The sequence below is a fragment of the Triturus cristatus genome, chromosome 1_1 (assembly GCF_964204655.1).
Source record: "Triturus cristatus chromosome 1_1, aTriCri1.1, whole genome shotgun sequence".
NCBI lineage: Eukaryota > Metazoa > Chordata > Amphibia > Caudata > Salamandridae > Triturus > Triturus cristatus.
The window spans coordinates 1101991245-1102004774 of record NC_140579.1 but is presented as its reverse complement, the minus strand read 5'-3'; positions in this window follow the sequence as shown (position 1 = coordinate 1102004774).

Genomic DNA, 13530 nt, shown 5'->3' with positions numbered 1-13530 from the left:
TAATGCACAGTTTTCCTTTCTGTGGGGCATCTATAGCCATAGTTGGACTGGCTCCGTTTTTCAACTCCTTTTCTTTCTCAATATCCCACATTGTGTCACTCATTTTATGCCCTTCTGCTTTCTTGTGCATGTTCAATCTTCTTCTCTCAACCATGTCTAGAAAATTATTCTCTTCTCCTTTCAAACTGCAAGTTAAATTATTTCTAAAAACATATTCTAATGTTAATTCTTTGGTTTCTTAAAAAATCTCACCTAAAGTGTTACCTTCCTTTGCAGGATTCAGTGCTTTATTCATAGGCAGTTGCCCAAGAATATTATGTACATTAGACATATTATAATCTAATTTCCCTAACTGATAAAATATACTAATCAGCACACTACAGGAAATTCCATACGTAGCCGGAAGATGATGATAAGTCACTCCTTCCGAAACAGAGGCAGGTAATTGCATGCAGACGGAGCAATCCCTTACTTCCATTGTCTTTACGTACTCATACAACAATTTAGAAAAAACATTGCTAGAAAAATCATTAATTGACCTATCCTTATGTATATGTATATTGCTAGTTCTAGTCAGTACTATTTTCTGTGAACTTTTCCCTATATTAGTTTTGTTCTCAGTATGACCTTCTAAAGTGTCTATAGTGACTCTAAATGAAATCAATAGAGCAAGCACGCTCCAAAGCAACATTAATAAACCTGTACAGCAGCAGCACATCTTGCACCATCTTTTCAGAAAGGTACATCTACTTTTATTCTCAGTGTTAGCCATTTTGTTAATTTGACCGTGTCTTTTGACTTAGCCTCTTCTACTCCTCTACCGAACTTTTAATGGCAGCAAGTACCCAACATATTATTACAATCTACTAATTTTTAGTATTTCTTTTTCTTCTCTTCTCCAAGTGATTTTCCTTGGATTTACTCAATTTGTATTTTCATCACTTTTCACTGTTTCTTCATCATCATCAAACTGTATCAGGTCCTGAGCATCCGTCTCTTCTCCAATGTCGGACAAGATAACTCTCAGGATTCCCACAGCTTCTTCTTCAGCAACCTCCTTCAGTAAAGCCTCCTCTGGACTTCCTTGGCTGTCCGCCTCTTCTCCTTGTTCAGGCAGTGCCACATACGTCCATTCCGGTTACTTGTACCTCTGGTTTCGTTTCCTTATTCTTTTAGTTCTCTCAGGTATCTTTGTTTCTTCTTCTTTTGTTAGATTTTGACTTGACACTTCGTTCACTTGTTCAGCTTTCGAAGAGTTAACTCGTGTCAGTCTGTACCTTAGTCTCTTTATCTTATTTGGCCAGAGATCACCTTTAGCATTTCTCTTTTGTTTTCCCTCTTTATTGTTTCTTTCTCCAAGCCAAGTTCTCTTTCTCAGAACTCGTCCTCCATGTATCTCATTGTCACTTTCCTCAGACTCTGTCTCAGTTGCCTCTTGTTCATTAACAGTTTTCTTTTCCCCAACAACTTCCTTTTCTCCAACAGTCTCTTTTTCCACCAATTGAGATTTCCCTACTTCTGTCCCTCCTCGGGTCTCCGACACGCAATCTTCTTGCTGTCTACTTGTCCCTTCACCTAGCTTGTTGTTGATGTTCCCTACACCTCCTCGGGGTTTTTCCGCAATCTGTCCCTCACTGTCTCTGTCTGTCCCTTTTTCTTCAATATTTATCTCAGGTGGAACTTGTCCAATTTCCCCATGTGATTCAGGTGTCTCTTCTGTTGGAATGTTCTTTTCTTTTCTTTCTTTCTTTTTGTGTTGGTCACTGTCAATTGGAACTTCGGGTAATTCTTCTTAGTCTGAACTTGCTTCTGCAGTTTGCACTGTTCTCTTCAGAACCTCTTCTGGTGGGATGAAAATTTCCCTTGACTCACTTTCCCCACTTTCAGGATTCTTTTTCCTTCTTACTGCCTCACTTTCTGCATCATCACTGGAATCTGATTCTTCAAAGTATTCTTTTCCAGTACCATCTCTTGGATTTGGAACTCTCAGTGTGTGACTTGCATGTATCCAATTTTTCACTCCAGCACACTTCACAGCAGTCGTTGTGGTCAAGATGACTTGTCTTGGCCTTCCCCACCTTGGAACCAGGCAATTCCTTCTTCTGTGGACTTTTATCCTTACCCAGTCCCCTGGGCTTAGATCATAGGCTGGGTTCTTTTCAAGTGTGGTGGCGTCTTCTCCAACCTGGTGAAACACAGACTGAACTGCGTCAGCCAGGCCTTTACAGTAATCCAAAATCATGTCATCAGTTATTGTCATCAACTTGTTGACTGGTACAAATGCATGTCTCATTGCACGTCCCATGATAATTTCATGTGGACTCAAACCTGTCGTTCTGTCTGTAGTAGACCTAATGGTCATCAGGACTAGAGGCAAGACATCGGGCCATTTCATTCCTGTGGCTAAGCACATTTTGCCAATTCTTTTTTTGATGGTACCATTCATTTGTTCAACCACACCAGAAGCCTCTGGTCGGTAAGCACAATGTAGCTTCTGCTGTACACTCAATGCTTCACAAATTAGACCCATTATTTCATTATAAAAATGTCCACCTCTGTCTGATTCAATGGTTACTGGGAACCCGTACCTTGGGATGAACTCCCTTAACAGTAATTTGGCCACTGTTTTCCCATCATTTCTTCTTGTTGGATATGCCTCCACCCACCTGGAGAACAAACAGACCACCACCAGGACATACCTCAATCTGTTGACTGGGGGCATTTCAATAAAGTCTATCTGAATTCTTGTGAAGGGTCCTCCCTCCCTGCCTATTGTTCCTAGGCTCACCACTGTTTTCTTTCCAGAATTTAATTGCTGACATATCAGACATCTCTGGCAGAGACTTTCTGCTATCAGTCTAAACTTTGGACTGTACCAGGTTTCCATAAATGCTCTTATCATAGCATCCCTCCCCAGGTGTCCTTGGCCATGATACATCCTTGCCATTGTTGATAGCATGCTATTTGCCATGACTGGTCTTCCATCCCTATAGACCCACACATGATCTTTTTCTCTAGGTGCACAATAATCAATAATTAATAATGGCAAAAATATCCCATAAAGAGAAATAAATGCAATTTAGCACCTAAAATATAAATCTGTTCTGATCATTTCAGCTTTTTCCCTCTGCTTCGCTGTGCTAGTCTGTGTCTCTGTCTCAAGCTGCACCATAGCCCCCACAGAATACAGCCCCTCCCTTTCTCTGTGTCCAGCACAGAAACTGGGCCTGGAGAGAGACGAAAAGCAAGGCAAAAAGGAGGCACTCCTCCCACTTGTAAGCCATATTTCAAGGAAAAGGTCACGTGCTCAGTCCTCATAGCTGGTTCAATCAGAAAACTTCAAGACACATCATCCCCCCATGGCCTGACTGGATACGTCATTAATCAGGCTTGTTCCTGTTCAAATTTCAGTCTTGTGATTTATGAAAAAAAAGTGTGTTCTTCTCTCCACGTTTAAACAGGCTACAAACATATGCAACATTTTGAAGGTCAGAGGAAGCTCAGAGCCCGTTCATTGAAAGTTGCTAGGGAAAAAGTAGCACATTCCAAACTGTTTCAGTTTAGTCCACTAAGGCAAACTAAAATCACGTGGTTTTCTACACTGTGAAACACAATTCAGCACATTTCTACTCTTGCAAAAATACATGATGCCATTTTAAAGGTACAAATACATTTTCTAAATGAATGTGCATTCTATAGTGAGATTACATATGGATTAATCACATATAAGCATGGCTGTTCAACTAATTAAGCATGTTTTCACATAAAAGCACCTCCAAACTGAAGCATTATGATGTTTTCATCTTGATTGCGCCACAATCTGCGTGCCATTATAAAACATGTCTGCAGCTTTTTGTCATATAATAATGCATATATTTTATAGGTGAAATCTAAGCTCCATCAGAGGTTCCTGGTTGTGGCTAGTAAAGGACAAGTGCTGGATGGAGAGCTGAGCCAGTTTGCTGCCCTAAAATGTTGAGCTCTGTTTGTTGGGATCCTTTAAGACTCTGTCCTGGGTCCACATGTTTTTTTCTTTAAACTCCATCACCCTTGATGATGTCACTTCCTCCTTTGGTTTCAGGAAGCACTTGTGCTGAAAATAAAAGGCTGTCTTGTAGCGGTCTAGTTGTTGTCACGTCACATTGACGTGACGCAGGCGGCCATGTTGGCGCCGGGGGTGCGCGCGCAGGATTAGCGCGCCGAGCAGCGAGAGGAGAGTGTGTGCCGGCCGACGCTCCTCGGTACCATTACACATGTACGCTAAATAAATACAGCGGTAATATACAACGTGCCTCGAGTGATTATTGAGCAACCTCACAGTGGCGACGAGGTCGGGATAGAGACCAGACCGACGCGGGAGCACAGGAGAGGGCAACACTCCACGTGGCCCCACGAGGCGAAGGAAGACACGCAAGCAGGTCACCAGGCCCAAAACGGAACACCAGACAGGCCTGCCTGGAGCGGTGGAGTCACGGGAAACGTCCTAGTCAACCACGTTGGACGATCCGAGGTACGGAGCATCCGAGGAGCGTGGCAGTGCCACAGTACAGCACACGAGCTGCATATAAGCCACAGGGACGACGCTATCCACAAACGGCCAAGAGCACACGCGCCACCTTCACACATACCCACGTACGGGGAGCGCTGCGCTGGCTACCAAAGAGGAGGAAGTGGGGTCTAGTAACAAGAGCCCCCAGAGAATCAAGCACACAGGGAACAACAACAACACCCCAGGCAGCCCCCCGAGCAAGGCCACCGACGGAACGAGCGCCAAGGAGGTGAAGATGAGTACCCCGGCAGGGTATGCGATTGCACCCGTGCAATTCCTAACGAAACCCGGAGACCCACTGATGAAATGGGAGGACTGGAAGGAATATATAGACAATTTCATAGGGGTCCTGGAGGACGAAAATGAAGAGAAATTCACTCCTCAGAGAAAAAAACGCATCCTGCTACTAAATCTGGGCCCAGAAGGACTGAGAATATACAAGAGTCTAGCACCAACGAAGAGAGAAGACACAGACGACGATGTGTACGCGCATGCAGTGGAGGACCTAGATGAGCGATACCGCCCCGCCATCTGTGTTTCAGTGGATAGATATAACTTCCAGCAAAGGAAACAAAAGGTGGGGGAATCCATCGAAGAGTATGTAGCAGCGTTGAGAAAGCTAGCAGCCCCGTGTAAGTACGCACTGTGGGAAGATGAATTCATAAAAGACCAGGTGGTCATGCACACCACTAGTGCAAACGTGCAAGACAAGCTGTGGGCGAGTGGGGACACCTCACTCAAAGAAGTACTGGTCATAGTGAAGAGGGCAGAACTCGCGAAGAGGTGCGCTGATGCAAAAAAAAAGGAGGCGGTCACCCCAACCATGGTGAACAGGATACAGGAGGGAGATCACCGCAAGGACCAGAAAAACAAACAACCCATAGCCAAAGGGACTAGCAGAGTGCAAGGGAAACAAGCGAACAGTGAGAACAAGAGAACGTGCTACAGGTGTGGAAGTTGGTCCCACGAAGCCCACGACAGACGTTGCCTGGCATTCCGAGCCAAATGCCTGCACTGCGGTATCATAGGTCACTACGAGAAGGTGTGTCGGAAGAAACAACAGAAAGGAGTGGTGAAATATGTTGACCAAAGCGAAGAAGACCTGGAGGAAGCCACAGAGGAAGAAGTGGTCACCGTCTTATGTATATACGATCAGGTATTGAGCGTAGACGACAAGAGATCAACCAAACCAGTCCTAGAGATGTCCATGGGCGGCATCACCATTTCAGTAGTGGCAGACACCGGATCCCCATTTACCATTATACAGAGAGCAGTGTGGGAAGAAAAGTTCCAAACCAAGTTGGGCCCTGATCTGGAGAAACTAGACATACGACCAGTTACCTATAATGGGGATCGCATTCCCATGCTAGGCTTCCGACGTCTACTGTTCGAGTTCAGAGGCCGATCAGCGTGGTGTAAACTATATGTGGCCGAGAAAGGACCCTCCGTCCTAGGATGGTTAGACCAGGGCGACCTAGGCATAAAACTCGACCCAGGAGGGAAGGAACAAATTCTGCTCACAGAACAGGAGGAATGGCCGGACATGAACAGATGGAAGAAAAACTACCCAAAAGTGTTTGGGGGCACTGTAGGGAAAATGGAGAAATTTCAACATAAAATAGTGCTTAAGGAAGGAGCCACACCAGTAGCACATAAAGTGAGGAATGTGCCCATTGCAGTAAGGGACGCCGTCCAGACAGAACTCCAAGATCTGGAGAAGAAGGGCATCATTGAACCCATTACCTGCGCCGAATGGCTGGCGCCCTTGGTGGTCGTGATGAAACCCAACGGGAAGGTCAGGCTCTGCGTGGACCTGAGAGAACTCAATAAAAACATAGTGGTGGAGAAATTTCCCCTTCCCAAGATAGAGGAGATGTTGGCAAAAACCAGAGGAGTTCAGTGGTACTCCACCATTGACCTTACATCAGCTTACCACCAGGTAGCTCTACACCCGGACAGCAAAAGCCTGACATCGTTCATCACCCCGTTTGGGTGCTACAGATTTTGTCGCATGCCGTTCGGACTAGCCTCGGCGGCAGCCGTCTTTCAGAAGATGATGCACCAATTGTTCAGAGACTGCAAAGATGTACAGTACTTCCAGGACGATATCCTAGTGATGGGGAGAGATAGGAGAGATCATGACCGGAAACTAGAAAAAGTACTACAAACACTGGAAGCCAAAGGTCTCACGGCAGAATGGTCGAAATGTCGGTTGGGACTGCAATCGGTAACCTATTTAGGCCATGAAATAGGGCGACAGGGGATCACACCCAAGACGGAGAACGTGAAAGCCATCGCTGAAGCACCGCCCCCCAAGAACAAGGAGGAAGTCAGATCGTTCCTGGGGATGGCGGAGTACTATAGCAAGTTCGTGGTACATTTCGCATCCAAGACCTACAACATGAGGGGGCTGACCAGAGAGAGCATGGTGTTTCAGTGGACACCGGAAGCCCAAGCGGAATTTGAAGTCATCAAAAAGGGAATCCTGGAAGCCATACCACTCAAGGGGTACGACCCACAAGGCGCCACCATACTCATCACCGACGCCAGCGACAAGGGGTTAGGCGCTGTACTCATGCAAGACCGAGGAAGAGGGGACATGGAGACAATCAGCTTCGCCTCCAGAGCACTGACGGAGACAGAAGGCAAGTACAGCGTCATCGAGAAGGAGATGTTGGCGGTAGTGTGGGCCATGACGAGGTTCCGGCAGTTCCTATGGGGTACCCGATTTCTGCTTAAGACGGACCACAAGCCGTTAGTGAAGGTATTAACATCGTGCGGGCACGCCAGTGCCACGCCCCGGATATCGAAGATGTCCTTAAAACTGTTGGAATTCAGATACGATGTGGAGTACATCCCTGGAAACAAGAATCGAGTGGCGGACTACTTGAGTCGAGCGGCGGCCATGGAGCCGGGAGAAGAAGACCCAGCGGACAGAGGAGAGATGGTAGCTCTCATAGAGGACCAAGAGAAGATAATCAGCATACAAGAGTGGACTGAAGCCTATGAAGAAGATTCGGACCTTAAGGAAGTAAGAGCGCACATCACACAAGGGTGGCCTGATAAGAAAAAGGTGAAAACCAACCTCAAACCTTTTTATGACGTGAAAGAAGAACTGACAGTAGGAGACAAGGGCATATTCATCTACCGGGGAGACAGAGTAATTCCCCCCACGAATCTCATCAACAAGCTGCTGGACTTATTACACGAAGGCCACCTTGGCATAGGGAAACTCAAGGCCAGATCGAAACAGAACTACTGGTGGCCAGGTATGGACGTAAGAGCAGAGAGGCATGTCAGAGAATGTCCCCAATGTCAGGGGGCCGACAAAACATTGAGACCACTACGTCCAGCCCTGGGAAAATTCGACACTCCCTCAAACCCGTGGGAAGAGTTGTCAATAGACATTCTAGGACCGGTGCTGGATGACCAGAGCATACAGAAATACGTGTGTGTCCTCATCGACCGTTATTCCAAATGGCCAGAAATAAAAGTGAGCGAATCCATGGACACGGAGAACATCCTGGAGTTTCTATCGGAAACATTCACCCGAGAAGGAATTCCCAAGTCCATCTTAAGTGACAATGGACCACAGTTCACGTCGGAAAGATGGAAACAATTCATGGGGAGAAATGGCATCTCTGTAAAGCACACGGCCATATACCATCCGGCAGGCAACGGTCTGGTGGAACGATTTAACAGAGTGGTGATGGGGGCCATACAAGCGGCCATCACCTGTAATAAAGACTGGAAGAAAGCGTTGGAGAACATGGTATGGGCCTACAGAATAACGCCCACGAGCACGGGGTACAGCCCGTTTCAAATATTGAGAGGACGTGAACCCTTCACGCACGACAACAGAACCTGGAAGGAGAAGGTGGTGACCAGCGAATGGTCTCCGGCGGTAGTAAGAGCAAATCTGGAGAGAGCACAAGCCATCTACACCAACAACTACAATAAGAGGAGGAATGTGAAGGACACTCATTTAGAGAGAGGAGAATGGGTGAGAGTAAAGCTGGCTACCCTACAAAGAAAGGGAGACAGCAAGTACAGCAAGCCGATGCAGGTTAAGGAAGTTTACGATCGAGCGGCCCTGCTCAGTGATGGGAACGTGTGGTCGCAGGACCGCATGGCCCGGTGCAACAAGATATTGAGATGGGAACAGTGGGGTCCGGAAGGTGAAGACATGGAAGACGTGGATGAAGAGAACAAGACGGGCGGAAGTGAAAAAATGGAAGAAGCAGGTGCAGGAGAGGAGCAAGAAGGCGAGTCAGGGGGTGAGACCCCAGTGGTAGAGATGGACAGGCCGAGAGGCAATATGAATAGCGAAGGAGCGATGAGTGGAGGAACAGAAATCGAGGAGACGCAGAGCCAAGGGGCTCGAGGGAACATTGGTAAGGTGACCAGGAGCGGAAGACAAGTTGTAAGGCCTTCCAGGTTCCAAGACTTTGAACTGAACTGCGAACTGTAAGTGACTGATCTTTGGTTTGGCAAAAGGGGGAGATATGTAGCGGTCTAGTTGTTGTCACGTCACGTTGACGTGACGCAGGCGGCCATGATGGCGCCGGGGGTGCGCGCGCAGGATTAGCGCGCCGAGCAGCGAGAGGAGAGTGTGTGCCGGCCGACGCTCCTCGGTACCATTACACATGTACGCTAAATAAATACAGCGGTAATATACAACGTGCCTCGAGTGATTATTGAGCAACCTCACATGTCTCACAGATATTAGCCACTAGATGGCGGTACAATCCCTCTTGCTCATTTCCTCCAAGACAGAGGTAGTAGACGTCTGCGGCACCAGCCTCTCAGCCATTTCCCATTAACTTCCCTGGATCCTGTCTTCTACGCCTTCTCCTACCAACCATTGTGTTCTCTCACTCCTACCATGTGAGTGGTGTCAATCATGACTGCCACTGTTAACGGTTCGAGACCCAGCACCCGCTCAACAGTGTTTGAATCTGGGCAAATCACGTAATCTCTCCCGTTGCCTAAAAAGTGAATCGGACCTTTTGTAGCGTAACTGGTGCTCATGTAAAGCGTTGCGATGTCCTAGGGCCGAGTTCGCGCTATAGCCAAACATTGTTAGATGTGCCCATTCATGGCCTTCTACCCATCAGAAAGTAGATTATCTTGACAGTGCTTCTGGCCTTTCCCATCACTCCTTTGCCCGACCGGGTAGGTCTTACATTTTGCTACATAATTACTTTATAAGCTCCCTGCGTACACTCACAATTCATGCTGGCTCTGTGCAAGAAACAAGACCCATTACAAGTCACAAACACTTCTAGTTAATGCTGCTCATGAAACCGCACCCATATTGTTTTCGACTATAACCCTACCCGCAACCTATGATCTGCCATTCAGAATCTCGAGGGTTCACGCAAAGCAGCGCGGGCTTTATCGTGGTTCCAATCCCTCTCCCAAGTTGTCTCCCTAAAATAGAACTAGCATCCTCCAGCCATAAGGGCCAGCTCCTCCATGCAGGAGTTCAAGACAACCCTAAAAAATGCATCTCCTCACACCAGAAGACACAGGAGAACTCAACATCTCACAACCATCACACGGTTTAAATGTGCATATTTTCAGGAATCTTTTATTTTTAATGAATGTCTACTTGTTTTTGATGTGTATGTAAATCCAAATCTGTAACACCATTCCCCTGCTACTATGACAAATCCTTTTTTAAATGTATTTATTTATTTATTTATAGAGTTATGTATAGCACGAACTCGACCCTAAGGTATCAGAGTGCTTTACATAGTTGGTAGAGAAGCAGTTACCCGAGTTACATATGGGTAGAAACAATTACATAGAGTGGCAACAAAGACATAGCAACAGCATATACACAGAGGTATAGTATGAACAGTGATAGTTGTACGAGTTACATGAGTGAAAAACAGTTACATGACATAATGACAGATACATGGCAACAGTGCATCTGAAGAACAGTGTGGAATATGGACTATATAGTTCCAAGGTAGTTAAAATGGGGTGTGTCCGCTTAGCTAAGAATGTGTGCATAAGCTAAAGTATTGGTTGTAAGATGAGCAAGAAAGCATAGAAGCATAGGGTATCAGGTACAGTGTAAGCAGGCTAATATTGATGATGTGGGAAGAGAAGAGAGAGCATATAAGCACAGACTAGCATGCAGGAATATAATAACAATGCAGACCACAGAGTGAGTAAAAGAACATATATATATATATATATATATATATATATATATATATATAGTGTGTTGTTTTTCAATGGCCCAAGAGCTTTGAGGTCGCACTCGACTGCCAATTACCACTTCGGTTCAATTCACAAGGAAGCCAGGCTCTGCATGTCAGGTAAAATCTTTTATTCTTCCCAAACGCGTTTAGAGGCAGCAGCCTCTTCTTCCGTGGGTAGCTGAAAGCCTGTAACACAAAATGCATGCGTTTTAAATATCCTGCCCCCAGTGGGTCCTTAGTGATGCATGCAGGGACATGTGGTCCTTTGTTTCGTGTAACATTATTAAAAGCAATTTTCTTACTTTAAAAAGCCCTTCAGTGGGCCACGCAATGCAAGGCAGACTCATTAGTTCCATATTGGCAGTGCTGTTTAGCATATCGGCAAAGTTCCTGTTTGCACAGCCTCTTAAATTTTCAAGATGGTGCAGACCTCCATGGCAGGACATCCGTGCAGTTAAATTGTTTTTCAATGGCCCAAGAGCTTCGAGGTCGCACTCGACTGCCAATTACCACTTCGGTTCAATTCACAAGGAAGCCAGCCTCTGCATGTCAGGTAAAATCTTTTATTCTTCCCAAACGCGTTTCGAGGCAGCAGCCTCTTCTTCCGTGGGTAGCTGAAAGCCTGTAACACAAAATGCATGCGTTTTAAATATCCTGCCCCCAGTGGGTCCTTAGTGATGCATGCAGGGACATGTGGTCCTTTGTTTCGTGTAACATTATTAACAGCAATTTTCTTACTTTAAAAAGCCCTTCAGTGGGCCCCGCAATGCAAGGCAGACTCATTAGTTCCATATTGGCAGTGCTGTTTAGCATATCGGCAAAGTTCCTGTTTGCACAGCCTCTTTAATTTTCAAGATGGTGCAGACCTCCACGGCAGGACATCCGTGCAGTTAAACTGTTTTTCAATGGCCCAAGAGCTTCGAGGTCGCACTCGACTGCCAATTACCACTTCGGTTCAATTCAAAAGGAAGCCAGCCTCTGCATGTCAGGTAAAATCTTTTATTCTTCCCAAACGCGTTTCGAGGCAGCAGCCTCTTCTTCCGTGGGTAGCTGAAAGCCTGTAACACAAAATGCATGCGTTTTAAATATCCTGCCCCCAGTGGGTCCTTAGTGATGCATGCAGGGACATGTGGTCCTTTGTTTCGTGTAACATTATTAACAGCAATTTTCTTACTTTAAAAAGCCCTTCAGTGGGCCCCGCAATGCAAGGCAGACTCATTAGTTCCATATTGGCAGTGCTGTTTAGCATATCGGCAAAGTTCCTGTTTGCACAGCCTCTTTAATTTTCAAGATGGTGCAGACCTCCACGGCAGGACATCCGTGCAGTTAAATTGTTTTTCAATGGCCCAAGAGCTTCGAGGTCGCACTCGACTGCCAATTACCACTTCAGTTCAATTCACAAGGAAGCCAGCCTCTGCATGTCAGGTAAAATCTTTTATTCTTCCCAAACGCGTTTCGAGGCAGCAGCCTCTTCTTCCGTGGGTAGCTGAAAGCCTGTAACACAAAATGCATGCGTTTTAAATATCCTGCCCCCAGTGGGTCCTTAGTGATGCATGCAGGGACATGTGGTCCTTTGTTTCGTGTAACATTATTAACAGCAATTTTCTTACTTTAAAAAGCCCTTCAGTGGGCCCCGCAATGCAAGGCAGACTCATTAGTTCCATATTGGCAGTGCTGTTTAGCATATCGGCAAAGTTCCTGTTTGCACAGCCTCTTTAATTTTCAAGATGGTGCAGACCTCCACGGCAGGACATCCGTGCAGTTAAATTGTTTTTCAATGGCCCAAGAGCTTCGAGGTCGCACTCGACTGCCAATTACCACTTCGGTTCAATTCACAAGGAAGCCAGCCTCTGCATGTCAGGTAAAATCTTTTATTCTTCCCAAACGCGTTTCGAGGCAGCAGCCTCTTCTTCCGTGGGCAGCTGAAAGCCTGTAACACAAAATGCATGCGTTTTAAATATCCTGCCCCCAGTGGGTCCTTAGTGATGCATGCAGGGACATGTGGTCCTTTGTTTCGTGTAACATTATTAACAGCAATTTTCTTACTTTAAAAAGCCCTTCAGTGGGCCCCGCAATGCAAGGCAGACTCATTAGTTCCATATTGGCAGTGCTGTTTAGCATATCGGCAAAGTTCCTGTTTGCACAGCCTCTTTAATTTTCAAGATGGTGCAGACCTCCACGGCAGGACATCCGTGCAGTTAAATTGTTTTTCAATGGCCCAAGAGCTTCGAGGTCGCACTCGACTGCCAATTACCACTTCGGTTCAATTCACAAGGAAGCCAGCCTCTGCATGTCAGGTAAAATCTTTTATTCTTCCCAAACGCGTTTCGAGGCAGCAGCCTCTTCTTCCGTGGGTAGCTGAAATCCTGTAACACAAAATGCATGCGTTTTAAATATCCTGCCCCCAGTGGGTCCTTAGTGATGCATGCAGGGACATGTGGTCCTTTGTTTCGTGTAACATTATTAACAGCAATTTTCTTACTTTAAAAAGCCCTTCAGTGGGCCCCGCAATGCAAGGCAGACTCATTAGTTCCATATTGGCAGTGCTGTTTAGCATATCGGCAAAGTTCCTGTTTGCACAGCCTCTTTAATTTTCAAGATGGTGCAGACCTCCACGGCAGGACATCCGTGCAGTTAAATTGTTTTTCAATGGCCCAAGAGCTTCGAGGTCGCACTCGACTGACAATTACCACTTCGGTTCAATTCACAAGGAAGCCAGCCTCTGCATGTCAGGTAAAATCTTTTATTCTTCCCAAACGCGTTTCG